Consider the following 27,280-nt stretch of genomic DNA (forward strand, 5'->3'; position numbering starts at 1 on the left):
AAAAAGGAAGGAAGGAAGGAAGGGATTAAAATGGTGTTTAATGTGAGAAAGAATTAGCCAGAGGTGAAATTAACTAAACTGGGAATATAAAAATTAGCGGGAAAGTGGAATCAGTCCCTCTGGGGGGGTGTGCCGGGTCTCTGGACAGCTATGTCTTTGTCCAAAGCAAGCAGAGGACAGGGGGCAGGTGGGAGAGGAGGGTGCAGTTGCCAGTGGTGAGTGCGGGGTTTGTGAGGGCAGCTCTGGGTACCACACAGGCCCAAAGGGCTCAGCCGAGACTACCTTTGCATCCTCAGCCTTGTCCTGTCTTCTCTGGGGATCCTGCAGATCCTATGCCAAGGGTGCCTGGTCTTTTCAGCTCTGAAAAATTACGTGATTTTGCCACTTGTGCTATAATGAGGAAGCAAATGTTAGAATTTTTCTGTGGCAGACCTGGTGGACACTGGGGAGAGGGCCAGGAGTGTTTGCCCAGGGCCAGACTGGCAGTTGAACACGGCAAATTGAATACGTGGGTTAACCTTTGCTCCCTCCGCTAAAAGGGAAGTTAGGAAATTTCATGTATGGTTCATATCACATATATGTGTTCTAATACACACACACGAGCATAAAACAAGCACAAAGAAAGCACGAAAGATGTCACCATCTTTCTTTGCCAACACCTCAGAGAGAAACATCCAGGAAGCAAGTGGATTCACACTGCAGGCCCCGGAAAGGCTCATGTCCTGAGTCACCAGCCACTGCTGAAGGTGGGGGCAGGCAGGGGGCTGGCTGAAAACAGGTAAAAGGAGCAGGTAGGCTCCCCAATCCCCCTTTTCTTCTTCCTGCACAGGGGAGATGAGCCCTTCTCCACCTCAGCAGGAGACAGCAATTTCACTCTGGAGTCCTTTAACAGAGCGGGTCTAGACTCTGGGATACCAGGCACAGCAGAGGGTGGGCCCCTTCAGGGGCTGAGAGCAAGGAATACACAGGAGTGAACACCCCAGATGGCATGGCTTCCAGTCCCCTTCCCACTTGTGGCTTTCAGGCCACCGTAATTCAGGCTTAACCCGCAGGCAAGGGACTGGAGGATCCCTCTGAGACTCCAACCAGCCCAAGAGGAAAGAGCTAGAAATACTGGCCTACCTTGCTCCCCTCTGTCCCTCCATTCTTCCTTCCGTTAATACTTATCGAGAGCTTAATGAGGAAGGCCCTATTTTCAACTCTGCCCTCAAGAAGCTTAGCTTCTAGTGGGAGAGAGAGAGACAAATAAAAGAAATAAAGAAATAGAAGAGTTAAAGAAGGGCTATGGAAAAAAAAATAAAGTAGTGTAAGTAAACTGAGAGAAGCACATGGCTTTAGATAAAGAAGTTCTCTGGTGAAGTGACAAGTGGGCTGAGACCCACACGATGGAGCTGAAGAGCATTTCCACGAGAAGGAACAGATGGTGCCCAGAGGGCTAGACTGGAATGAACGGGCAGGGGTCTCCCAGTGAAACGCCTGAGCCCTGTCTGATAACCCTGAATCAAGCCCACAAACCCCCACACAGAAAAAGCTTTCTGACAGCTTTCTCAGTGCCTAACGCTTCACTGTAAACAACCAAAGATCACCCAAGACTCTAACATGAACAACAAGAGACCAAACACAAGTGGAAAAGAAAAATAACTCAGAGGATATAGATAATCAAGTTTAGAAAGCAGAGTAAAACTTCAGAAAAAACTTATATTACCCCTAGAAAGGTAAAAGAAAACATTATCACACCCTTGAAATAAGAAGAAAATAACGTGAAAAAGAAATACCTGGAAAACAAGAAAACAATCTTGCAATTAAAATTATGATTTGACATAAGTAATTCAACAAAAGAGAAACTCAAGTCGAGGAAATTTCCTAGAATATCCAGCAAAATGACAAAGAGAGGAAATAGAAGAAGAAGGATAAGAGAATGAGATGATCAAACCAAGAGGTTCACCCTCCAATTAGCAAATATTTCAGAAAAAAAGAGTAGAAAAGACACAAGTTATAAAATGTAAAAATAACACAAGAAATTTTCCCAGGTATGAAGGACATACGTTTCTAAGTTGGAGGCCACTGAGTGGCCACTACAGTGAAGGAGAAAGCGAAGCATCTTGCTGAGAAACAGAAGATCTAGATGCTTCTGGAGGGGAGGAAGGTGTGGGAACCAGAACACATGAGATTTTTCAAAAGCTTTAACTCAGGTGTGCTCCCAGCACAGGAGCACAGAAGGTGCAGAGCCGGCGCTGCAGTACTGTTTGCCCCGCAGGAGAACAGAACCAACCTAAACATTCATCACTCGGGCCTGGTTAAGTAGACTGTGGTGCATCTCTGTCCTTACCACCAGAGACTGTGCAGCTGGAGAGATGTGGAGGGAGAAATTCAAGAGATCTCCAAGGTGCAGAAAAAGTTGTACTAAAAAAAATGGGAAGAATACTCACATTTTTATATGTTTACACATAAACTATCACCTCTGGACAAAGAGGTGGGTGGGAAGGAGACATATTTCACTGTTTATAGTTTTACATCTTTAAACCATATTAAATATACTTTCTTTGAACATATTGTCTTTTCAAAATGAAGAGGGTCTAGGGTGGAAAAGAGTGAAGCAGGGGATTGTTGCTCTTTTGTTATAAGCAGCGTGCTCCTACTTGACTTTGAAAACTGAACATGTATATCTTTGATAAAAAATTTAAAGGTTCAAAAGTTAAAAAAAAAAAAAAAAGAGCAGAGCCAAGAATAGGAGAGAAGCCTGTGGTGATGAGAAGTGGGAAGGGTATGTGAGGAGCATTTTATTTTCAACCTGCGCGAGCAGGGCTGGAAGGCAAAGGTAAACCTTCAGAAAAGATTCTCAAAAAGGGAGGAAATACTGAAGTTGTCGCCTGTCAACTGAGCAGCCACAGTGGCACCCCCTCCCAGCTGTGGGGCACAGAGCTGGGCGGGCGCTGAAGGTGTGGGTGAGCCTCCAGGTGTCGGGGCCTGAAGACCTCTGCCGGGTGGGATGGACCTCTCGAGGTGACTCCACAGCGGCCTGCCGTCCCTCCTCCCTCCAAGCCTGTTGTTCCTAGTCTGCTTCCCGGCTGCCATGAGCCAAGGACCACATTCATCTCTTTAGCCACATCTAAAGATGCGCCGTGAGGGAGCTGGACCGTGCACGTGAGGGTGGGCGCGTCTTTCACGACGTGGCGAGGTGGGAACCCTGGCATCGTTACCGCCTTGAGACTGGGCCCTGGGGCACTCCTCTGGCTTCCGGCCTGGCACGGCCTGCCGCCCCCTCTCTTGCCCAGATCCCCGGCGCCAGGCTACGCTGAAGCCTTCCCCGGTGCAGCCCTCAGTGACCCATCTGGCACCTGTGAGTACATGCTTTTGTCTAGCAGGATGTTTAACTGGATTTTATGGCCGACTTGCTGCCCCGACCTAGAGGGGATTCTGGGCTTGTGCCATTCGCTCTGTCTGTCCCTCCATTCAGCAGCTATTTATCGACAGCCCTCTATGTGCCAGGCTTAGGAAGAACGGCGCCAAGGCTGTCTAACCGACTGAAGCCCTGAGGGGGCAGGGAGACAGCCTGTCAGGAGCCCCCAGGGACTAGTGACCCTTTAGTCACAGGCTGGTCGGGTCACAGAGGGGAGGCTCACAGATGTACCTTGCTGGTTTACAGAGTAATTTAAAAAACTTCAGTTGCCATTTAAAAGTTAGAAGATGTCACACAAAAATACAAATTCCTGGAGACTTCCCTAGTGGCCCAGTGGCTGGGACTCCACACTCCCAACCCATAGGGGGCCAGGTTCAGTCTCTGGTCAGGGATCTAGATCCCACATGCCTCAACTAAGACCCTGGGCAGTCAGATAAATAGATACTTTGAAAAATAAAACTTCTGGTTCCTCTTGAAAACCAGATGGACTGGCATCCTGGGGTTGTGTGGAGAAAACACTGGCTGGAGCCAAGGTGGACGTGATGGCCTCAGCAGCTCCCCTGGGGTGTCGCCCTCATGCCTGGGGTAGGGGGTCTGTTCTGGCCTGGTCCTCCTTGCTCACTCCCACCACCCCCCGGCCCAGGAGGTGGCCAGCGTTCTACCCCAGCCTTAGATACAGCTCAGGGAGTGTTAAATAGAGGGAACTCAATTTCTAACTCTTATACAGGAATCTCAGAAACCTCAAAATTCTTTGGGGATCTAACAAAAGAAGTGATACACAAATTATGTTTCTGTTAAAAAAAAAAAAATCGATGTATTATCTTACACTGTTCTCTTCTTGGCCTCAACACAGGTATGAGTGGGGTTCATGTAGAGACCCTGCAGCTGACACCGTCTCCAGTGCTGGATGCCTGCCCTCTGTGGCTAGCTTAACAGAAGTCAGGTTCCAGCGAGACCAGTGGGTTCTCAATCCTGGCTGCATGCTGGGGTAACCCACAGGGCTTCGAAACCTTCCACCTCCCAGGCCACACCCCAGACCAGTTAAAACTCTCCGGGGCTGGGCCCTGTGTGAGCCTCACCTGCGCTCCTCAGGCCATGCTGGTGTTCAGCTGCGGTGGAGCCCCTCCGCGGGCTGGGGTGTCTGGTGGGTAGCAGTTTGCTAGGACGACGGGTGTCACCCATCCCAGTTACAGTCCAGAGCAGCCTTCCCCTAGCTTCCTCCCGCCCCAGGGATTTCTGGACCAGGGGTGCGCTGCAGAGGGGGTGAGTAGGTGGGCATTTTATACTTCCTGGCCAAGGTAGGTCTTAGGCCTCTCTGGTGAATGCACCCGCATTTACTGCTTTAATCCGAGCCGGTCTTGGCTTTACTATCCTGCTCAGAGCCTAATTTTCCCTTTAAGAGAAGTTTCCTCTCAAAGAGAAGGTCAAGACCCTCCTGCCAGCTCCTCCTAAGAGTTGAGCTGAACGCTTCTAGCCCTGTGGCAGCTACAGAAAGGTGTGCGTCCTGGGACCTCTGAGGAGTGTCGGAACCAGAGTGTGGGGGAGATGGATGAAGGGGGCTGTTTTCATGCACATCTCGCTCAGCCCCCATCCCCAAGCTCCCCGCTCCCTCTCTCTGCCATGCAGCTCTCCTTGATTCCCCTAAGGGGACGCAGTAATTGATGATTAGCATTCCAAAGCTTGCCTTACATCCTGCTAGCCCGTCATATTTAATTACATTTTAACTATATTCGTCTTCGATAATAGCACGAACATAATTTAGATAATTATCTCTCTCTCTCTTATTCTCTGACTCTGTCTGTCTCACTTAGAGCTCCTCGCAACAAAAATCGCTTCCTCGGCTCAAACACATAAACAGACTCTGGGGCCAAGTGCTTTTCTCTCTCTCTCTCTCCTGCAAGGCAGCTGTGCCAGAGACGCAGTGGTTTTGAGTCTCGTGCAGAAAAAAAGAAAATGCATGTTTCCTCCTGCCTCTTTATTCATGTTTGTACACAACTGGCAGTGGGAGCTGCTGTCTGTTTCTACGCGTGTGCGTACACATACATCTGCATCTGGGCAAGAGCTTTTGTGTAGTGCAGAAACAGGGGAGGCCTCGTCAATCAAACTACTGTCTACAAAGGACCCTCCTGGTCTGGCATTTCCTTCTTACAAGGTTTAATGGTTTCCCTCGCAAATTTAAACTGTTGAAACTTCTAAATGTCTGGTAAGTCTTTGGAAGAGATGTGTTCTTTCTAATAAGGCTTCTGTCACACTCGGATCTTATAATTAAAGACCTTTACCCCTGCCTGTTGTCTGCCTCCCCTAGGAGACCATCAGGAGGAGAGTAAGCTGGGCTTCTCCGAGGGAGAGTGTGGCTTCAGCTGACGGCTGTGCAGTCAGGAGTCCCTACCGACCCTCCCAAACACCAGCTGAGTCACCTGCCATCGGGTCCAGGTCTAACATGCCCCTCCCCACCCCCCTCTCAGGGCGAAAGGTGTTCCTCAGCAGCCTTAGTTCATGAGTTTTTCTGAGGAAGCTGATCAATAGAGCTGAGCTTTTTAGGTACAAAGATTTTATGCTGCAAGGTTCACACCTCTAAGGAGATTTATGAACAAATAAGGGAATAAGAAATAGGTTCAGAAATAGCTTACTACCCAAGATCACCTTGCTCAGAATGTAGAGATCTAGAGCCTGAAATAAGTTCAACAAATCGATTCATAAGACATGGTGTGGAGGTGGGGAGGTCCTCACCCACAAATTCTCCAGGTTCCGTCCACTTCTCTGGAGTTCTAAAAGCCTCCAGTAATAAATAAGAATTTTGTATTAAATATTCACTGTGCCTCAGGTTTGTCTGATATTGAAGAATTAGCCATTAACTGAAGATCACTTATCCATCTTCTTCAGACAAAATTCATTATTCCACATTACAAACAAAAGTCTTTTTCTTCCCCCCTGATGAATAAATGCCAGCAAACTGTCCCTACACTGGGGGCACTGGCAGAAGGAGGCTGAACGGGGCTGTGTTTGTGAGTTAACAAGGGGACTCTGGCTGCCACAGTGGGAGGCCACATGTTCTTGATGTCCCTGGAAATAAACACTCGCGCAGACTCAAGAAGCCAGGCAGTGTTGAGACCAAGGTTTTGCCGTCCCTGGGCAGAGTCCACCAATGAGCCTCTAGGGTGCTGAGGCCCACTGTGAGTGGCTGCCAGGCAGAAGGGAAGTCAGCAAGCTGCCCACAGGCAAATGAAAAGCCAGTCGACGTGGTGAGCTGGAGGGGCTGTGGGGTCCTGTCCTTGGTGGAGTAAAGAGAAGCACCGCGTGGCCCTGCCCTGGAGGTGAGGAGAGCAGAGGGGCAAGGGGTCTCCATGCAGCTGGGGTTCACATGCTGTGCTGCTCCTTTCCAGAACGGACTGGACCAAGCTAGGCCGGGCCTGTGGTGGGGGTGAGGGAGGACTCGCCTCTCCTCCCTTGGGGCCCTGCACAGGCTTCAATACCTTGATTTGCTCCATGCTGTTCATTAGGGATGGTCCTACTTTTGATCTCTCAGTGCCCATCTCAGGTGCTTGGAAATTTTGCTGAAATTTGCCTGGAATACAATCACCACTTGGGTCTGGGTCTCCCCTGAAAGGATGGAGGAGCTGGCAGCTTGGCCACACTTTCTGCCAGCAGGCAGCTCTGGGGGCTAGGGGGGAGGGCAGATCTGGCTCGCTGTTCCCCAGAGGATTCCCTGTCCTGGGCAAGCACGATGCTCAGCACAAGTATTGATTTAATGACGCAAGTGGCTCCTTTCAGCCTCTAAGGAGTGTAGGATCACTCTGAAGAGGCCTGTTGCCTCCAAGGACAGTGCCGCTTCCTCCAGGCTCTGGGTGACCACAGCCACCTCCACGTGTCCCACAGCCCCCGCCCCGAGGTGCGTGCTGGAAACGTGAGGACCCGGCGTGGGCAGGAGCTGATTTTCAAATGTTAAGAATTTGGCAATTTCATTTCCTAGTGTTTTAAATACCAAAGGGATTTAGAACACAACGAGGGCTAAATGCCCCCTGAATTTTAGGTTTAATAAAAAAGTCTGCTTTTATGGAAATTCATGCCAAAAGCCTGTGTGTGCAGAACAAAACCTGGCCTTGACCTGAGAAACCCAAGACAGTACAGAGAGCGAAGCAAGCCAGAGGCCCTCCAGAAGGACCGCCAGACATTCTCTGAATCAAACCTGACCAATTTCATACCTAAAAATTACACTAAGCCCCTTAGGGCTTCCAGATCTTCTGACATGCCAAATTCGTGCAGCACCTCACACTGGGAGGGAGTAAGGGGAGATTATTCAGTAAAAACTTAAAAATACACTCTCCCTCTCCAGCCATTAAGGGCTTGATATTTGCAACTGAACAGATAAGAAATTGGAAGCACTGGAGAGAGCTTAAAAAATCTCCAGAGTATATATATATATATATATGTGTTTCTTTTTGATGAAAACCATAGCTTCTAGCACGGACCCGCCCAAGATTAGCCTAGAGCCATTTATCGCTGGGAATCTCTGAATGTGAGTTCTGTAATGAAAAGGTGACAAGTATTTGTGACTGGCCCCATAAAGGCCTCTTCTGGAACTTGCATAAGCTGCCACATTCCACACAATTAAAGCAAGACAAGGAATGACCTGAATGAATGTAAGGCAGTTCGTGCATGTAACAATATTCCTTTGGGGACATTTTCTGAGGGTAAGAAAGTTGAGTTAAAAAAAAAAAAATCATCTCTTCCTCTTTTCCAACACTTTCTTGATTAAAAAAAAAAAAATCACCGTCACCTGCAACTTGGTGTTGGTAACTTTCTAGGCCCAGCCTTTGTTGGTCTGCTGCCGCTGCTAAGTCACTTCAGTCAACGTGTTCGACTCTGTGCGACCCCATAGATGGCAGCCCACCAGGCTCCTCTGTCCCTGGGATTCTCCAGGCAAGAATACTGGAGTGGGTTGTCATTTCCTTCTCCAGGTTTGTTGGTCTAGACCTCTCTTAAGACTTAGAAGGGGCGAGTGTTCTCTTGCAGGCGCCCTGCTTTCCAGGGCTGGTTTTGAGTTCTTCCCAAAGGGGTCTCTGACCCCTTCCCAAATTCCTGTTGTACAGTGGCCTAGACCCAGGCAAGAATGAACTTTCCGGTGACCTTGCTCCACCCATCTCAGTGCCTTCAGCCAGGCCACTGGGCATCATTATGCTGGTGCCATAGGAAGAGGCAGCTGCAAGCTACGGTGAATTCAGTGTGGTAGACAAGGAGACAGGACAGGAGACAAGCAGGACACGTGATAAGTGCATACACTGAATGATTTAGAAAAATTCTGACACAACAATCAGATATGAAGCCAGGTAGGAGGATTCAGCTTGGCAAAGAAAGAGGCTAGATGTACGGCAGGCCAGGGGTTATAGTTAGATCCTTTCAATTAGGCTCAGGGAGAAAGAAACCTCATGGGAGGTACCTTGCTGTTTGTGGCAAATACTGACTCCCCTTCAACCAGCAACCTCAGAGATTTCCTCCTCCTATTTTCTGAACCTAGGCTGTGCATGTGTGCGTTCGCATGCCTAAGATTTGACGCAGTGTATTTCTTCACACCTGCTTTGAATTCTGTTCATGCCCCCAAGGCTAAGACATCAAACAATGACTTCTTTACTACTTCATAGTAAACAAGCAGCCATGAGACACACAAAAATATGGCTTCCTTTCAGGTTGTGTTTCAATCTACCCCTAGTTATTCACCATGCTAGTCCCCTGGCCTAAGGGTTTTGCAGAGTTGAAGGCAGATGCCAAGAAGTCAAATTGCATTCAACAAGGTTAAATGTTATCCTTGGCACATGGAAATCTCCTGCCATAAAATAATGTAAAACTGTTGCTGAAGCTAAATCAGCTTATTTTTCTGTATTATTTCTTGGGGAAGAAGGCTGCTGGGTGAAGGAGATGGGTGAGAAAACCAACCAGTAACTCTTTCTAATTCCACTGTCAGGCTTTAAAATCAGATAGATCAGCTATTAATCTCAGAAAGCCGGCCGTGAGCATGTGTAATAAATTTGTCATCATTTTATGAATAAGCTCTTGGTCATGAGGGCTTACTGTCTGGCAGTTCACCTTTTCCATGATATTTTCTATCACTTGTATTTTGGAGCGGCTTAGAGAAGAACATTATTTGTGTTCCTGGAGATCGGAACATAAAGAGCGCTCTGAGTGATGGAGATGTACAGGCAGGCTTCATGTCTGCCCCTGGGCTCGCTAGGCAAACAGTTTAGCGATGCTCGAGTGCACAGCATCCGGGGGCAGGAGTCATGGGCCAGGCCCAGGAGGGCCCTCAGCCCCTGGCAGCTGCTAACGAAGGCCCTGTTAGAGCCGGATGACGCAACGCATGCCCATTGGCTTTATGTCAAGGACTGTCAAATAGAGCTGTTGGTAATCACAGCTGGCAAGTGGTTTATTCAATATCTTTGAGAAGTTCAACCAAGTGTGTGAAAGCCCAAAGTAGATTTTCCTAAAGTTGCTAGATGATTTTTACTCCTCTCCTCGCTTTACTGTGGCTCAGCTCCCATCAGGATCACACTGGTGTCCTGCTGGGCGGTCCTGAAGGGCTGTAAGCGTGTGAGATGTAGAAAGAGATGAAATTTCAGCTGCTCTGTCATTCAGCTGTTTTTTTTTCCATCAAGTCAGCAGAACTCTAGATCTGCAACTCTGTACTGAGAAGCCTTTAAACTAGAGATGAACAACAACCAAAAAACCCCCTAGTACCACCACTACTAATAACAATCCCAGCCCTTGCCTAGACATGGCTCCGGGAAGAAGACCCCTCGAGGGGTATTGATTTTAAGCCTCTGAGGAGGATATCTTTATTTTCACCCTTTGCTCCTCATGAAGGACTGTTACTCATTTATAACTGAAGATGACAAATGTCCTTTTGGAACCATTTCTTCTGGATGTGACAAAACATCACGAGAGGGACCTGTACTAAATTAATAATGAAACTGACACTGTACCATCTGTGAACTCAGTGCCCGTGATGAGTGCTGGCTGTACCTTTGGGAGATCCATCTTTGCTTTTATGATTTTCTTATTGTCAGTTTCACAATATTTGTTGGAAAGATCATGACTTCTAACTTTGAGTCAAAATGTGCCACTAGCCAGTGGATCTGGGATGCATAAGACTGGTACAGGCTCGGCAGAGTGTTTCTGAGAACCCCTGGCTGGGACCCCTTTTCATAGCAAAGTATAAGTCTGGTTAGATACACTAGTGTGCATTCTATAGAAATGTAGAATTTTGGAAATGCAGGTTCCCTCTGAAGATCTGGATGTTGGGACCACCCCCCCAAAGTCTGGTAGTATTAGCTTTATGTGACATGTTCCTAAACTCTTATGGTTTTCCCCTAGTATGGGCGTGCTTAGCAGTGAAATTCTCACTGGGTCTCGTAACAGAACCAGAACACAATGACCTGTGCTGTCGCTGTCACTAGCACCGTCACAGTCAGTGAAAAATAGAGCAACTACCTTCTGGAGAGAACAGAGGCGATGTTCCAGTCCATAGAGTTGTGTGTCCAGGGTGATTCTTCTGTGTGTTGTGATGTGCTCTCCCCGGGTCTCCAACCTGAGCTCCCCAGCATTGCCTGGAGGGAGCGCTGGCACAGATGGCCGGCACCCACTCCCTAAGTCTCTGATTCAGGAGGTCTGGGGTGAGACCTGAGAATCTGTATTTCTAACATGTTCCCAGGCGATGCTTACCGCCCGGGTACCACACTTCGAGACCCACTGTTCTGCTCTATAACAAGGAGGATGAGCTTATGTTCTACTAGGTAGGAAGCACAAGCTGGAAAAATCTAGGAAGGTTTTAGAATAAGGGAATCAGGAAGACTTGGGAGGTAATTTTAGTGTCAGTGAGGATGAGGGATTGAAATGGCAGGGATATTGTGAGAGGGAGGTTCCAAATCCAGCTTTCAAAAGTGCTCCATAGATACCCTGGCTGGGTGGAGGGGTCTGCTGGCCAAGGGTTACCGAGGGAGAGAAGCTGGGGTAAGGCAGGAACCCCACCATATAGGAGCCACAGTATTTGGGTCTGCCTTGGGCAAGTCACCTGCTCTCTGCAGTCCTTGCTGTCTCACCTGGAGAACACCTAGCCTGCAGGTAGTCAGGAAAGGGAAACGAGGCAGAGGCTGGCGGAGCACTTGGTAACCTGTCACTAGAAACGTCAGGTATCCTCCGCTGCCACCAGCTGTGTCCATGACTGATTTCCTGCCGCAGCCCCCCAACCCTCTCTTACCGTGGCTTCTACCTGGGCCCCGGCCCAACCTCACCCCAGTGAGGGGGAACATGGGAAGTCACGCAGCTGTGAGGTCAGCCATGCTCTGGTCCTGCTCTTGTGTATCTGGGCACTAGAATCTGACCCTCACTTTATTCCTGGTAATTCAAAAAGCATGTCATACCACTGGTTCCAGAAATCATTCTACATTCCAGTCTATGCCTAACTCCTCCAGGGTCAGCAAACTTTTACTGTAAAGGGCCAGACAGTAAATATCAATATTTTAGACCACACAGCTCCCTGTCACATAGGCTTTGTTTTTTACAACTCTTTTAAAATGTAAAAACTATTCTTAGCTTAGTGGCCACATAAAAACAGGCTATGTGCTAAATTTGGCCCAAACCCCTATCCTATTAATATCCAACACCTTTCTCTCCCTAAAGCCCTAAGGTCCTGCCCTAGCCTTTCCAGCCCCCCTAGGGGCACAGTCTGTTTCTGAACCCCAGTTTCCAAGCCTGGGTCCCTGCTATCACCTGCCTGAGACACTCCCTAAACTGTACTGATTACCTTTCGTCTAGAACAAGCCCCTGGACCTGCCGATTTCCACCTGACTTTCAACAGTCCCGATACAGAGACGTTCCCAAACAGTCTGTTCCATCAAAGTAGGTTGGGCCCATGTTCAGGTCCTAAAGTTCCTGGTTTGGAACGTCTGCCAGCAACTGCCTGGGCTCTAAGCTGAGACTGAGGGTAAGTATGGACAGAAACTCACAGAAAAGACAGCCACACTGAAGCTGCAACCAAGCGACTTTAAAAAGGAAATACTTGCTGTCATCTTGACACCATCCTGATTTTTTATTCTCGAATCCCAGTGTATATTCATTGTATGTATACAAAACGTAATGTCTCTTATAGTTCTCTATGGCACTTTATCTGATTGGGGAAAAACAATCCACTTGTTGGGTCTGGCTTTCTAGATAGACCCCCTCTCTGTCATGGTTTTTTTGGTGAGTGCCCACCTAGACTGTGACCAGGTCTGGCAACACTGACAGTTACTGATGACTAACTAGCTCTTTGTGTAGGTCTAGTAAAAAGCAACTTGCATCCAAGTGCTGGTCAGTCTATTCCTTCAGAAGGAAAATGAGGCCATTCCTTTACTACTTTCTCTTCCTTAGACTAAATGTTCCTCCTTACTAAATCAGCCACCCAAGATCAGCTTCGAAACATTTGTCTTTCTGATTAATTCTCTGCCTTGAAACTGTTTCAGTTTTGTCAGACCAACTAGGAGTCTGTCATGCATCTCACATGCAACTTGACTGTGGAACAACATAGCCACAAAGTTGTGTTATTCACCAAGAATAAATAAGACCAGGTGGTTTTGAGATGGGTGAGTGTTCCTAAAGGGAAAATTAACTCAGCAGTCACACAAGATGAGAAAGCAGATAACGTTGGCCATTTCTGCCATAAGAGCCACCGTTATACACTTGTTATATTTCCCATAAACATGACAACCTAAAATACACACACAAATACAAACAATACCCAAACTGAGGAAGGCATTCCGCTATTCCTGTCATCTCAGAGATGCTCTCCAAAGAGCAGACAATTAGACCCTCTTTGGCTAATTTATTTTTAATATGGCATGTCAATAGTATTTAATACGGTAATATGGTATGTCAGATTCACAAGTTAGTATGGCTCTTTGTGCTTGAAATACTGAAATCAACAACTGCGACTGTGAATTCGTTAAACATCTAGATGAAGGAAAAGCAGTCTGCATTGAAGGCTGCAGTGTCTCGCTCTGGTTAGGTAGTTGGTGGTGGAGGTGGAACGTCCATGTGTGCTGTTGGGTGTAGTATCCCAGGGCGGAGGGGGTGCCCACCTTGCTCGGCCCTGTGGCTCTGGAAGACTGGGCTTTCCAGCCCTTCTGAAGAGCAAACTGTGTTCAGCGTCAAGCTGAGGAGAAAGATCCTCTGAAAGGGAGTATACTCTTGGCTTTCTTTGAATAACCTGCTTTGGCAGTGAGGAAAGCTCCTTACTGGCCCAAAGTAGCTTGCACTTGAAATACTGCTTCTAAGAAAGGGGTAGAACCCCATCAGCGTTCTCACTGGGGTCTGAAGCTATCCTTCTGCACGGTTTGACAATATACACTTGTACTGGCCAACAAAGGATGCTTTATTCAACTCTCATCAAGTTTTACAATGTATGATTCATTTCAGAAATGAGACTTGATAATGCAGATTTATCACAAGAAACCTGCCTTTAAAATGTGATTTAATGATGCCTATACTTATTTACTGACATCTTTATAAAACTGTTAGTGTGGAAATATATTTGTCTTTTCAACAAATAATTCTTCCTTTTACAAGTGTCGTGCAATACGAGAGCCATACATTAGGATGCAGTGGGAAGAATAGCCATGGTCTAATTATGCCCAGGCAGTGTTGCATGGAGTACCACTGCAGCCTTCTTCAGATTCCAGGTGTACCACTGGGCATAGCAACCGTCTCCCCCTTCCCTGCAACCACCACCCAGGCGCAAGACCCAGCTCAGGGTTGCTACTGTAACCAGAGGGGAGAGAAAGGCTCTGCAAGGTCACACAGATGCGCTAATGCAGTAAATAAACAAGCTACTGATTATGATTTAACGCCGCTCTTCTTCCTACCTTAACTTGGTTTATGAGCAGATCTTGATGATTTAACCTTTCAGCCAATTAGAACAGAAGGTTTGATTGACAGCAAATGAATAAATAACATTTTAGTGCAGGAGATAGAATCACCCTCCCCTGTTAATCAGTCCCTCTGCCCGTGTGCAGGTAACACGGTATTTATCATGCCCTCTGTCACAGTCCCTTGGGGTGTCATTTCATGGCCTACCAGTAAAAACTTCACATTTACAGCAACTGCCCCTCTATTACTGTCGATAACATCTAATTGACATGTCAAACCTCCAAGGAATGCAATAAATTGAAATGCTGCCTCCCCAAAGAAAATAAACTGGCAAACAGGTAAATCAGCACCTGCCTTCCTGTAATCACCCAGCCGCCCCCAGTCCAAAGCCTCCCCCTGGAAGGCCACTGGCATCTTCTCCCCTTCAGTCTCAGACACCCAACAGCTCAGTGCACAGTCACACAGGCCGGAGCACCACAGAGTCCTGCCCACAGAACGCCACAGGAAATCTGAGCCCAGCGTGCAACAAGCCATCGCACTGAAATCTTTTCCCTGGTGAAAGCCCCAAGAGACGGTGGCGCCGCAAGCATTAGGTGGGGTGCACTCTGGGAAAGAACAATATCAACCTAATAACAACAGTGCGGATCTCCTCTGACGAGTAGGCAGTGCTGTCAGAGATGAGATCTCATTTACTGTCCAAATATCCCCACAGTGCAGGGAGGAGCTGGAATAATTACTCATTGTTCGGAAGAAATGAAGCCCAGAGAAGGCCTAAGCACTTACCATGAATCAGATACATTTGACACTGAACTGTAAGATTTGTCTGAAAAATGGGGCTGGTAGCCACTCAAATACAACACTTACAAGCATTAATAAAAGTAAATATCACACTGATGAAGGGAGAAAGGGCTAAATTAGCACGGACAATTCATTCAGTTTGTTTACTTAACAAAAGAACTCTAATTTTACTCGTGGACAGAATGAGATTAAGTATGTAATCCTGTGGGGGTACCATGAGCTGAAAAGGCTCTAGTTGAAGAATCTCTGTCTCTCACAGGAAAAGCCCACCTAGGAAATGTAAACAGACATTTAGAGCCAGACGTGTTACACATTCACACATCACGAGAAGGTCATGTGGCCGCTTGTGTTCTTTCTGGCATCCCATTCTAGTTTTTCTCCCACTGCTTTATTTATGTATTCTCTATTTTTTTTTTTAAATAGATCTCATGCGGGCAAGCCAAAAGAAACAAGGTTCTAACCCTGAGTTTGGAGGAAGATTTGTAGATTGTCACAACAATTTCCCCACCAAACTACAGTGCCAAGACACCACTCTTCTAAGCAGAGGGAGATATGCCTACACAGGAATTCTGAATTTAGATGCTCCGTCATTTCTTCCTACCCAATTCCTCACCAACCACAGGTCTGCCCTCACCGTGTCACACCCCTCCAGCTCACTTTTACCCATTTCAGGAAAACATGTTCTTTATTCCCTTTGTTTTTCCTCTTTCTTCCTTTCCTTTTTTAAAAAATCTGTTACACCCAGCTTCAATATCTTCCCCAAACTTTCCTAATTTCTCCTCTTACTCTGGAAATCCCTGTCTTGGTCTTACTTCTTCTTATACGACTTCTTAACAATTCCGAGGTATGGATAATTCAGTAATAAGATTTAGTTGAGTCTCATGGCTGTACAGCCTCCTTTTCTATGTTGTCATTCCTCTTCTGGAATTTATCTGTCTGCCTGGCTCAGCTGGCAGGCCCCTAGCCAAGGATTCCTAATCTTGGACAGGGCCATGAGCACACTTCTGGATGAGGGCCATCTCATAATGATGAGGAAAAAAAGGACTGTCAAAACCAGCGCCACTGCTTGGGGAAAGAGGAGCTTTGGGGCGAAATCAATGTTGGATGAAGCACAAAGGTTTTTAGAGACTACCAGCCAAAGTACACAAGATATACAAGCAGTGGCAATGCAGAAACGCTGCATCAGAAGGTCTGAACAGGGGTAAGGGGATGCCAGGAACGTAACAGAAAGAGCTTGTGTAAGACAAAGGTGTGCAGGGGAGAGGATGGTCCACCCCTGAGCCAGAGACCAGTGTGTAGCTGGTTCAAGGAAAAGCTAACATCTTTTTTTTTTTTTCCATTTCTGATTTTCATGATTTATATATTCAATCAGAGTTCTTCAAATACTGCCCACTACACACTTGCAGCTTAACACAGGCTTGTTTCAGAATATGTGTCAGGTGGTGCTTACACTGCTTACAAGGCTCGGTCATTTAGAATGAAATTGCAATTTCAAGGTAATAATGAAATGTGATGCTGCAATTCCACAATCTAATTAGTGTAAATCCATAAATGTGGGTCGGAAAGTCATATTTAGTTTAAGGTAACTAACTTCTGATGGAATTTCCACTGTTCATGGTGACTGTCTTAATGGGCTCTTCTATGGGACGGGCACGTCACCACCAGGGACAGAAGATATGAAAGCATGTGCTTCCTCTGTGTGCCCCCCGGGGGGAGGCCTCTGCATTTGTCCTTACACGCTTGGTCAGAAGTCCACTTACCTTCCTCTCTGCATCTGGAGCCCTAAAGTCATCCATCCCTCCTTCCACAGGCAAATGGGACAGGAACAAATCAGCTCAGGTAGCTACCATCTCTTGCCCAGTGCTGGGGCCCAGTGTCTCTGAGCTTCATCTGAGTCAAGTCACCAGCAGACACATTCAGAGGTAATGAGAAGAGGTGGAATGCTCAGGGTACATTAGGAAGCTAGCCCAGCAGAACCTGAAGGTGAAGGCCAAGGACGGCCCCAGCTGGTAAGATCTATGAAAACAGAGACATTCTCTGGCCCTAAACTTGATGTCCTCTTGGGGAACCATTCCTTTAGTTACTCAGAAAATATTATGTACCAGGCATCATATGGATGCTAGGAATGTACATATGAACAAAGCAGACAGGGGCCCCTACGGTTATAGAACTTAAAGTCTACTGGAAAAGACATACATAGAAAAGTTAATTACAAATAACAGAATTATATGCTGTGACAGGTTGTTAGGAAGGAATGGAACATAGTGCTATGAGAGAATAGCAAAGGAGAACAACTCTAGCTTGGCTGGAAATGGTCATTTAACCAGCCAGGCAAAGAGCAGAGAGGTTAGGGACTCTATGAGAATGCAACCTTGGCTTCAAGAAGTTTATGTTCTAGTTGAAGAGATCTAAGGTGTGTGATCTTAGTTTCCTGACCAGAGGGCCAACCTGCACCCTCTGTAGTAGAAGTACAGAATCTTAACCACTGGACCACCAGGGAAGTTCCTAATGATATCTTATCTTTGTTCAGAGTTTTACCACTGAGAAAGTACCTCCAGGACACCATTCCACCTGGGGCAGATAGGACATACAGATAACAAGAGAAGACCAACAAGATGCAGGCACACGCCATCAGTGAGCACAGTCCATTGGCAGAGAAGGAGTAGGAGGCTAAAGGTCAGACGTGGATTAGCTTCTCCACTTCCCAGGCATCCCAAATCCTAACAGCCTGTCTTGCCTGACAGAGGATGAGATGGTTGGATGGCATCACTGACTCAATGGACATGAGTGTGAGCAAGCTTTGGGAATTGGTGAAGGTTTGGGAATTGGTGAAGGTTTGGGAATTGGTGAAGGACAGGGAAGCCCAGCGTGCTGTAGTCCATGGGGTTGCAAAGGGTTGGACATGACTGAGTGACTGAACTGAACTGTCTTGCTCCAAGGTGTACTGAGCTATTTCTGTACCCACTGCTCCCCTTACAAAAGCATCTGCTTTAACGTGCCCTCACAGCTCTGTGCAAAGCAATGTTAGGCTTGTTCAGGTTATGAGAAAGAGGTTTACCTCAGGTGTCAGAGAGGGGATGAGAGTGCAAGACCCTGTCTCTTGTGGAGAATTGATAAGATGCTGATCCCCACCTCGGTGATCAGACTGCACGATCCAAAGAATGGCAGCCTGTGCGTAAGGAACTGCCTGTGGCTGCCCTTCTCAGGACGAGCAGCAGGCAGGCCCCTGGATGCTTTCACAGCCACTGAGCAGAAAACTAGAGAGGAGCACGTGGGGGCCTTGTTGTTGCTGCAACCCTGCAAAAGGAAAGTCAGCAAGCGGGGGCTGGAGGAACACAGTGGCCCGCAAGACAGTGGACATGTATAACGTATCACACGTGGGGATCGGACATGCTCAAGATGAGTCTGGCCCCAGAACAACATACGCAATAAACAAGCGTGAAAGGAGAAAGGTTACGAATCTAGGGGAGATGCCATGATTTTTGACTTTGGAAAAAACAAGTATTAAAAATTCTCAAACCTGAGATGTGGGTCAAGGAACACTTAAAACTCTCATGGTGCCTGCTCAGGTGTGAGGGCACAGGGGTATGCATGCACGCACACGCAGTCCCAGAATTAGCCCCCAGACACAAGAGGCTTCTAAAGCCATTTGTGGTACCATGGGGATCCAATTAACCACAGTCTCTCACAAACATTAAAACACTAGTTAGACATGAAAAACACTGCTGTGCCCCATCAAAGGCGAGCCCACAGCTGACAGAGCAGCCCCGAATAAAACAAAGACCTAGAGACAGCAGGGTTGCTTTGCAAGCAATCGACTTTCTAACCACAATCTGACCCAGGATTTTACGGCTGAAACAAGCAGAGGTTGGGTAGTGTGAGTGTCACCACTTAACAAGGGTGTCCTGGAGTGGCCTTCTCATCCAGCGGGCTCCCCAGGCTCACTTCCCAGGGAGACCGAATGCTGTGTGCAAGGAGACGCAGAGCAGCATCTAGAGAGGCGGTCAGACTCTTCCTCTCTCCAAGTTTCCAGAGTTCTGGGATTCTGATTGCTCTCCAAAGGAGGCCACTTCTGGGGCTTGTGCTTTGAAGTCCTGGCTGAAGTCATTAGTGCTGCCACTTAATGTTGTTTCAAGAGCACATATTTATTATGTGGTTCACAGTTATATCCTTCAGATGTCGCATCCAAAGATTCCTGGAGGTCTAAACGATGAGTCTTTCAAAAACATGAAGAATAGAGAGCCACACAATGAAGCCTGGTTGAACACTCAGACAGCCGGCTCCCCACCAGTTACTGTCCTTGTCCCCTCTGCTCTGACAGGCAGGAGTGAAGGAAAGCGATCTAATGGCACAAGGCAGCCAGGGCAGTGGGGCTGGCGGGCCCTGGGGGCGGCTGAGTTACTGGTTGAGGAGCCGGTGGGAGAGCTTCAGAAGAGGCCACGGGCACATCTGCAGACACTCACAGCTCCATGTCCATGAAAAACGAGGGCATGATTCCTTCGTGCTTGCAGTTCCTCCTGCTGACAGAGCTGGGCGTGACAGTGTAAGGGAGCACGCAGCGTGGGGCTGGCAGTCTCCCCATGCTGAGAACCCAGGCACCTCGAGTCTGATGGGTGGACAGACTTGAGAACAGCAAGTTCTTTTGCCACCGGTGCTTCAAGAATGATGTGTGGTTCAGTTCAGTTCAGTTCAGTCGCTCAGTCGTGTCCGACTCTTTGCGACCCCATGAATTGCAGCACACCAGGCCTCTCTGTCCATCACCAACTCCCGGAGTCTACCCAAACCCATGTCCATCGAGTTGGTTATGCCATCCAACCATCTCATCCTCTGTCGTCCCCTTCTCCTCCCGCCCCCAATCCTACCCAGCATTAGGGTCTTTTCCAAGGAGTCAACCCTTCGCATGAGGTGGCCAAAGTATTGGAGTTTCAGCTTCAACATCAGACCTTCCACTGAACACCCAGGATTGATCTCTTTTAGGATGGACTGACTGGATCTCCTTGCCGTCCAAGGGACTTTCAAGAGTCTTCTCCAACACCACAGTTCAAAAGCATCAATTCTGCGGTGCTCAGCTTTCTTCACCGTCCAACTCTCACATCCATACATGACCACTGGAAAAACCATAGCCTTGACTAGACGGACTTTTGTTGGCAAAGTAATGTCTCTGCTTTTAAATATGCTATCTAGGTTGGCCATAACCTTCCTTCCAAGGAGTAAGCGTCTTTTAATTTCATGGCTGCAGTCACCATCAGCAGTGATTCTGGAGCCCAAAAAAATAAAGTCTGACACTGTTTCCACTGTTTCCCCATCTATTTCCCATGAAGTGATGGGACCAGATGCCATGATCTTAGTTTTCTGAACGTTGAGCTTTAAGCCAACTTTTCACTCTCCTCTTTCACCTTCATCAAGAGGCTCTTTAGTTCTTCTTCACTTTCTGCCATAAGGGTGGTGTCATCCACATATCTGAGGTTATTGATATTTCTCCCGGCAATCTTGATTCCAGCTTGTGTTTCTTCCAACCCAGCGTTTCTCATGATGTATTTTGCATATAAGTTAAATAAGCAGGGTGACAATATACAGCCTTGACGTACTCCTTTTCCTATTTGGAACCAGTCTGTTGTTCCATGTCCAGTTCTAACTGTTGCTTCCTGACCTGCATACAGGTTTCTCAAGAGACAGGTCAGGTGGTCTGGTATTCCCATCTCTTTCAGAATTTTCCACAGTTTATTGTGATCCACACAGTCAAAGGCTTTGGCATAGTCAATAAAGCAGAAATAGATGTTTTTCTGGAACTCTCTTGCTTTTTTGATGATCCAGTGGATATTGGCAATTTGATCTCTGGTTCTTCTGCCTTTTCTAAAACCAGCTTGAACATCTGGAAGTTCACGGTTCACGTATTGCTGAAGCTTGGCTTGGAGAATTTTGAGCATTACTTTACTAGCGTGTGAGATGAGTGCAATTGTGCGGTAGTTTGAGCATTCTTTGGCATTGCCTTTCTTTGGGATTGGAATGAAAACTGACCTCTTCCAGTCCTGTGGCCACTGCTGAGTTTTCCAAATTTGCTGGCATATCGAGTGCAGCACTTTCACAGCATCACTTTTGAGGATTTGAAATAGCTCAACTGGAATTCCATCACCTCCACTAGCTTTGTTTGTAGTGATGCTTTCTAAGGCCCACTTGACTTCACATTCCAGGATGTCTGGCTCTAGGTGAGTGATCACACCATCGTGATTACCTGGGTCGTGAAGATCTTTTTTGTACAGTTCTTCTGTGTATTCTTGCCACCTCTTAATATCTTCTGCTTCTGTTAGGTCCATACCATTTCTGTCCTTTATCGAGCCTATCTTTGCATGAAATGTTCCTTTGGTATCTCTAATTTTCTTGATGTGTGGTACTTCCCCCAGAAGAAGTCCCTCTGCCTCACCCTCTGGCCATTGGCTGTCCAGCCTGCTGACTGGCTGCCCGGGCACCCGGGCACAGAGCTACAAGGTTTTTTCTGTCTTCCCTCAAGGGGGCCACCCCACTTCAGCTTCTCAGCCAGAAGACTTCATGTCCCCAGTGCAATGGCTCTGCTCAGACACCCATGGCCTCTTGTCTCTCACTGCTGCTCCTGGGCTTTCCTGTCTCTGGTCTCTCTTACTACCAAACCACTCTACCTACTGTTTTAAGAATAAAATAGGTGAGTGCCAACCTCCAGGGTTAATAGGATCAGGGTTTCTTTCCCACAAAGAAGCTCTGCACATATTTCAAGATACTTATCATGACCTCACAACTCCCTCAGTCTTGTCTTACCTGGTCTTATTTACCCCTTGTTCCTTCAGTTGATTCCCCCCATGAAACAGCTTCCCGAACTCTTATCACCTGGTCCCCCTTCAGTGTACTCCTTTAAGCATCAACATACCCCGACCAGCACGGGGCACGATAGGAAGGTGGTGTGGGCATATGAACACTACGCAGTCAGGGTGCATTAAGACTGCCTAAGGTCTGCAGCAGCCTCATCCTAATCATTACCTCATACTGAGTTTGTGGCCAATTAAAACCACAGCACTTTTTCACATGAACTTCTCTCAAGCTTGACTGCCCCCATACTGTACTTATACAATTGATTTTCTGAGCCTAAGTGGAGTGCATCACATTTATCCCTATTAAGTCCCATCCTGTTGGTTTGGTCCCACATTAGAGGCTAGAGAGATCATTTTGAATCTCACGTCTGTCATCTATCACAGTTGTCATCCCTCCTAGCTTTAGAAATCCAGGAAGAATGCCTTCTGTCTTCTTTCAGGGCACTGATAGAAACAGCAAAGTGGTGAAATGTCCAGGACCAAGGACAGAGCCAGAAGTTCTGCATCAAGGCCTCCTTCTCTCCTCTCCCTCATCCCCACCCTGGTCTCCAGTCCAATCCATCAGCAGTATATTTTCCAAAGCCTTCCACTTCTTACCATCTCCAGCATCACCATCCCAGTCCAAGACCCTGTATTCTCTTATCAGGGTTATAGCAGCAGCCTCCTTACTGGTCTTCCCGCTCTGTATTTACCTCCCACCAAGTCATTCTCCATACAGCAACCAGAGTGATCTTGAAAAAGCAGAAATCAGTTCACACCATTCCCTTGCTTAAAACCCTCTAACAGCTCATTACTCTTAGAAATCAAATGCAGCCTCCTTAACAAGACCTAAAGATCATATACAATCTGAGATTCATGAGTCTCTCCATCTCCAATTCCTCCTCCAAGCTTCAGCAGCACTAGCCACCTTTTTGTTCTGTATACACACCAAGCCCATTCCATTTTTATAGCCTTACCTCTTCCTTAAATTCTCTTTCCCCCCAGCTTTTGTAAAGCTGGCTTCTATATCACTAAGCTCAAATGTCACTTTTTTAGAGAGGCTGTTCTGACCTCAAGTAGCTGCTTCTTGCAGATCACAGACTTACCACTGTCTACCTACTACCTTGTGTCATTTTCTTCATAGCATTTATCAGTAGTGAGAACTTGTTATTGCTGGTTTCCCCCAACTAGAATGTAAACTTGACGAAACTAGAGACCTTGTCTGCCTTGTTCAGTGCCTAACACTTAGTAGGTGCTCAATTTATTTCTCGGATGAATGAAAAACAGTAAGAGTTATAGAACAGGAGAAGCCATATATATTTGCTATGATTTCACTTGCCATAATAAAAATGGTCCTTGGTTCCATTCTTTCACCATTACTATAATCAACTTTGTAATTAATATTTATGATGTCATCAAATAATCAAATTGAATTACTAGCACTGAGTCAAGTCAGACAATAATTGGTAGTAAAAATGCATTATGTAGGATAACACAGACATGCTACTCAAAAACCATGTACTATGAGAGACCTCTGTGATGTTGGTACAGAATCAACATCTCATATGCAGCTTTGTGGTTACAGGATTAGATTGCTTTCATTATCAAAAGAGCCATTCATCAGTGTTGTGGCTCAGTCAGGTCAAGTTCATATAAATGTCTTTAACTCCTGGATTTATATATACTTAGATATTTTCCAGTATAACATTAGGGACAAGGATCATTCTGACTTCAACATCTGAATTTTACTGACTTAGAATCCCATTACAATGCCAGTGTAAGATCTGATTTACAGTAGGGACTCCTACTGTTGACCTAGTGGCCAAAATACAAAGCCAGCTCTAGAAGGGGCTGACGGCCCATCAAGGGCCACTGAAGCTGCTCTGGCTCCCCCTCCCCACCGTGTCCCCGGTGCTGCTGTGGGCCAGTTACACGTGCGGAAGGTGGGATCAGCGCTTTTAGTCTGACAGCAGTGCCCTCTGGTCTGGGCTTTGCTCTCCTCACACCCCAAAACCCCACAATGAACTCTCTGGATTTGTATGTAAATTAACAATATGTTAAAGCAGTAAACCCTGGTCCAGCCACAGATCTGTGAGGAGAGAGCCTTGAGGAAAAAGAAAGAGGTGAACATTCATATACAAGTTTTCAAGATGGACGTATGTTTTCATTTCTCCTGGGTAGATATATCTGCGAGTGGAGTTTCTGGGTCCCATAATTTCTAATGATTGTGCTATCCATGAGTCCCTTGAATTCCGTGATTTTTAAGTTCTAGATTAGGAAACAGATGACCTCCCAGATCATCCATGCACACTAACACATTAACATGTACTGAGCTTCAACCAAGTGGCAGGAATGTAGTAGTCAACAGACGAGATTCAGTTTCTCCCTCAGCACTAAGAAGAGGTGTGCAATTAAAATGGTCTCTCTCGAATCCGTAAGTGGTTCTGTCATCTCACCAGGCATGAATCCTCCCCTCCCTTGCCATGTCTGTGAGTCCAGTTTCAGCACTGATCAAGGAAGGGCAGAAGGGCTTTCCCATATTTAGCCTGAGTTAGGGATTCTGCCTCTTCCGAGTTTAGTCTGGAGAGGTCGGGATAACATTCAAAGAGGAGACGACAGTGAGCTGGACATAAAGAATGACCCAGAATTCTTCTCCAGTCAGAGAAGGGGCAGGGGTTGTGGAGGGACAATGAAGACCAGCATCCCAGGGAGTAGCCCCACCATATGGAAACGTCACAAAGATCGGAAAGCACAGACCATGTCCAGGGAACAAGCCGTGGCCCGCAACAGTGAGAGACCAAGGCACAGTAATGCGGCCGGCGCAGTCTCTCCTTTCTATATCAGTCATCCATACCCTACATCTCCCACCCCATTCCCTTTTTTCCCTGAATGCCTAAGTTCTTTTTTTAACAATATATTTTTAATTGAATAAATGTGACATGTAACATTGTGTAAGTTTAAAATATGTTACTTTGATGCATTTATTTATTGTAATATGATTGCCTTTATGGCAATACTTACCACATTGCATAATTAAGTACAATATTATTGTTTATATTCATTATACTGTGCACTGGATCTCTATGGCTTATTTATTGTTCATTAAAAGTTTCTACCCTCAAACATCATTTATCTTATCCTCCACCCTCAATCCCCTGGTAACCATCATTTTACTACCTGGGTTTCTGTTAGTTTGTTTTACATGTTTGTCTTTTTTAGATTCCGCATCTGTGTGGATCACACAGAACTTGTCTTTCTGTCTGACTTATCTCAGACAGAATGTGCTCAACATCTATCCACTCTGTCACAACTGACAGAATAACCTTTTTTATGGCTGAATAATATTCCATTATGTATATATTTCTTAAAATCCACCAAATGACAAAGTCCTTAAGCCAGAGAACCTCTTTTACTGTTTTTGTGAAATCTGATCTTCTCATTTGCCTGTTGAGGCTGTGGAGAGTCTTGCCTCCCAAGGGCTTCCTAGGGAGGCCGATGATGTAAGAAATCCACTTTCCAGGATGCTGGAAAGAGTTCAGTGAACTCTCAACCTGAGCCTGGAAACAGGACGATGAGTAGCAATGTAACAACAACTCTGTGCCTCACATGCAGTGGGTAGTCAAAGTATTTGTTGAAAGAAGGCCCTTTTATACTTTCCAATGATCAGAGATAGATACATAAATAACTTCAGCTAGATGTATTTAGAATACACCTAGAAAAAATTCTGAGAGCCATCAGCAGTTCAAAACAAGAGGCAACCACAGTCTTGCCTGCTAGGGCTGAGGAGAGTGCTAAAAGGACAAGCAGCAAGGGACCATGAAGAGCACAGGCCTCTTGCCAATCTGGACGCTTCTAGCAGGGAAGGAGGTGGGAAACTAGAGAACAGCCTCCAAAAGTTTTCATCCCGTTCCCCAGGAAACCTGAGATAAATAAAGATTCTTCAACAGAATCGAGATGAAAGATACAATAAAGATGTAGTGTAGCACAAAACTCTTCCCAGAAGGGTCCCGGCTGCCACTGGGACTCTCGAGCTGCAGTTCCTTTAACGAGGCCTTTTTAAATAACTCTCTCTGCAGGAACTTGGATTAGAATCCCATAAAGAGGTCGGGCTTCCTCCTAAAGCTCAGGTTTACTCCTGCCCACTCCAGCAAGCCCTTCCCAGGGGATGCTCTGCTCACCGCGGAAACCAACATTTCCCTTAATCCGCCCACTGCGGAGCTGGGCCAACTGGGGTTTAATGCAGATTTTCGGCAGGGTGGTCACACTTCCCCAGCTGGGAGACCTCTTCTCTCCAGATCTGCAGACCTCCATGCTGCTTGCTCAAGTTTTTGATCTTCAGGACAGACAGCAAGAATTTGGTTTGGATTATTCCAAATCTCTTTTTTCTGCTCTATCACAATGATAACTTTTATCTAATTCACTATAAGTCTGAACAATCTGCTACAATTCCATTAAGCAATAATATAACCCCCAAAGTATAACTACTCATTCATTCATAAATTCATTCATTCATTTGTATATGGATCATTTCTAAGCTCCTGCTCCATGTCAGGCTCTCCTCTGTTTTGGTGATTCAAAGACACAGTCCTTGACTCTTGAGGGGTATCAGGCAAACCTATAAATGCATCAGAGATCATCTTAGCAGCATATATTTAACTTCTATGACTGCAGTCTCCAGATTTCCCACACCAATCACGGGGTATATTCTGGGAAGACCCCAACCCCACCTAAACCCCATTCTGTCGCTTCTAGCACAGCACGAGGCAGAGAGCACGGGCTGGATGGGAGCACACCACGAGTGTTTCAGCAGCCACTGTGCTATTAACGGGGCCTCACTCTGCTGGCCCCAGCCTTTCAAGTCTTACTTTTTGGCAGGTGGAGTTAAACATGAGGCAATAGCCTTTCTACGAAATGACAAAAAAGTACAATCTGAGGGTCGATGACCTTTGTATTCATTTAAACAACTCAACCTTTCTCAACTAGAACAGTCATCCACCTTCACTTGTGAACCTGAATTTGGCTGCCACATTTGCATGCATAATGTACTGAAAAGCCTTCTTTATAATGTTTACTTCTATGTTTCTTCCAAATGAAATCACTGAAGGGCAAATTTGATTTTCAAATCAGTTTTAAAACATCTGCCTTCTAAAAACGTAAGACTAAAGAGATAAGACTTTTAGATTACAGGCAAGGGCTGATTATTTTAACTGATACCACTGTATCCATGCTAAAAATACAAATATTAAGACATTTTTACTGCACACCTAACATTTAATGGATGTTAACAGTTCATTAGGGAAAGGTTTCCAGGCAGATATGTTCTCAGTGATTTTAGGACTACAAGGTGACCCTTCTTTCAACGCCAACTTAT

General features: G+C 46.4%; 1 protein-coding gene and 1 long non-coding RNA gene across 5 annotated transcripts in view; one reads left to right on the forward strand and one right to left on the reverse strand.

Annotated features, from left to right (window-relative positions):
• Positions 1-27,280, reverse strand: part of BTBD9 (BTB domain containing 9) — a 396,006-nt gene that overhangs the window by 27,049 nt on the left and 341,677 nt on the right. The gene's annotated exons all lie outside the window — the stretch shown is intronic.
• Positions 16,415-26,562, forward strand: LOC145518551 (uncharacterized). Its single transcript, XR_014062966.1, has 3 exons — positions 16,415-17,846; positions 20,906-21,786; positions 22,483-26,562. It is a non-coding gene; the product is annotated as an uncharacterized LOC145518551 (long non-coding RNA).

Source organism: Giraffa tippelskirchi, chromosome 8, assembly GCF_054371585.1.
Source record: "Giraffa tippelskirchi isolate mGirTip1 chromosome 8, T2T-mGirTip1v1.2.pri, whole genome shotgun sequence".
Taxonomy (NCBI): Eukaryota; Metazoa; Chordata; class Mammalia; order Artiodactyla; family Giraffidae; genus Giraffa; species Giraffa tippelskirchi.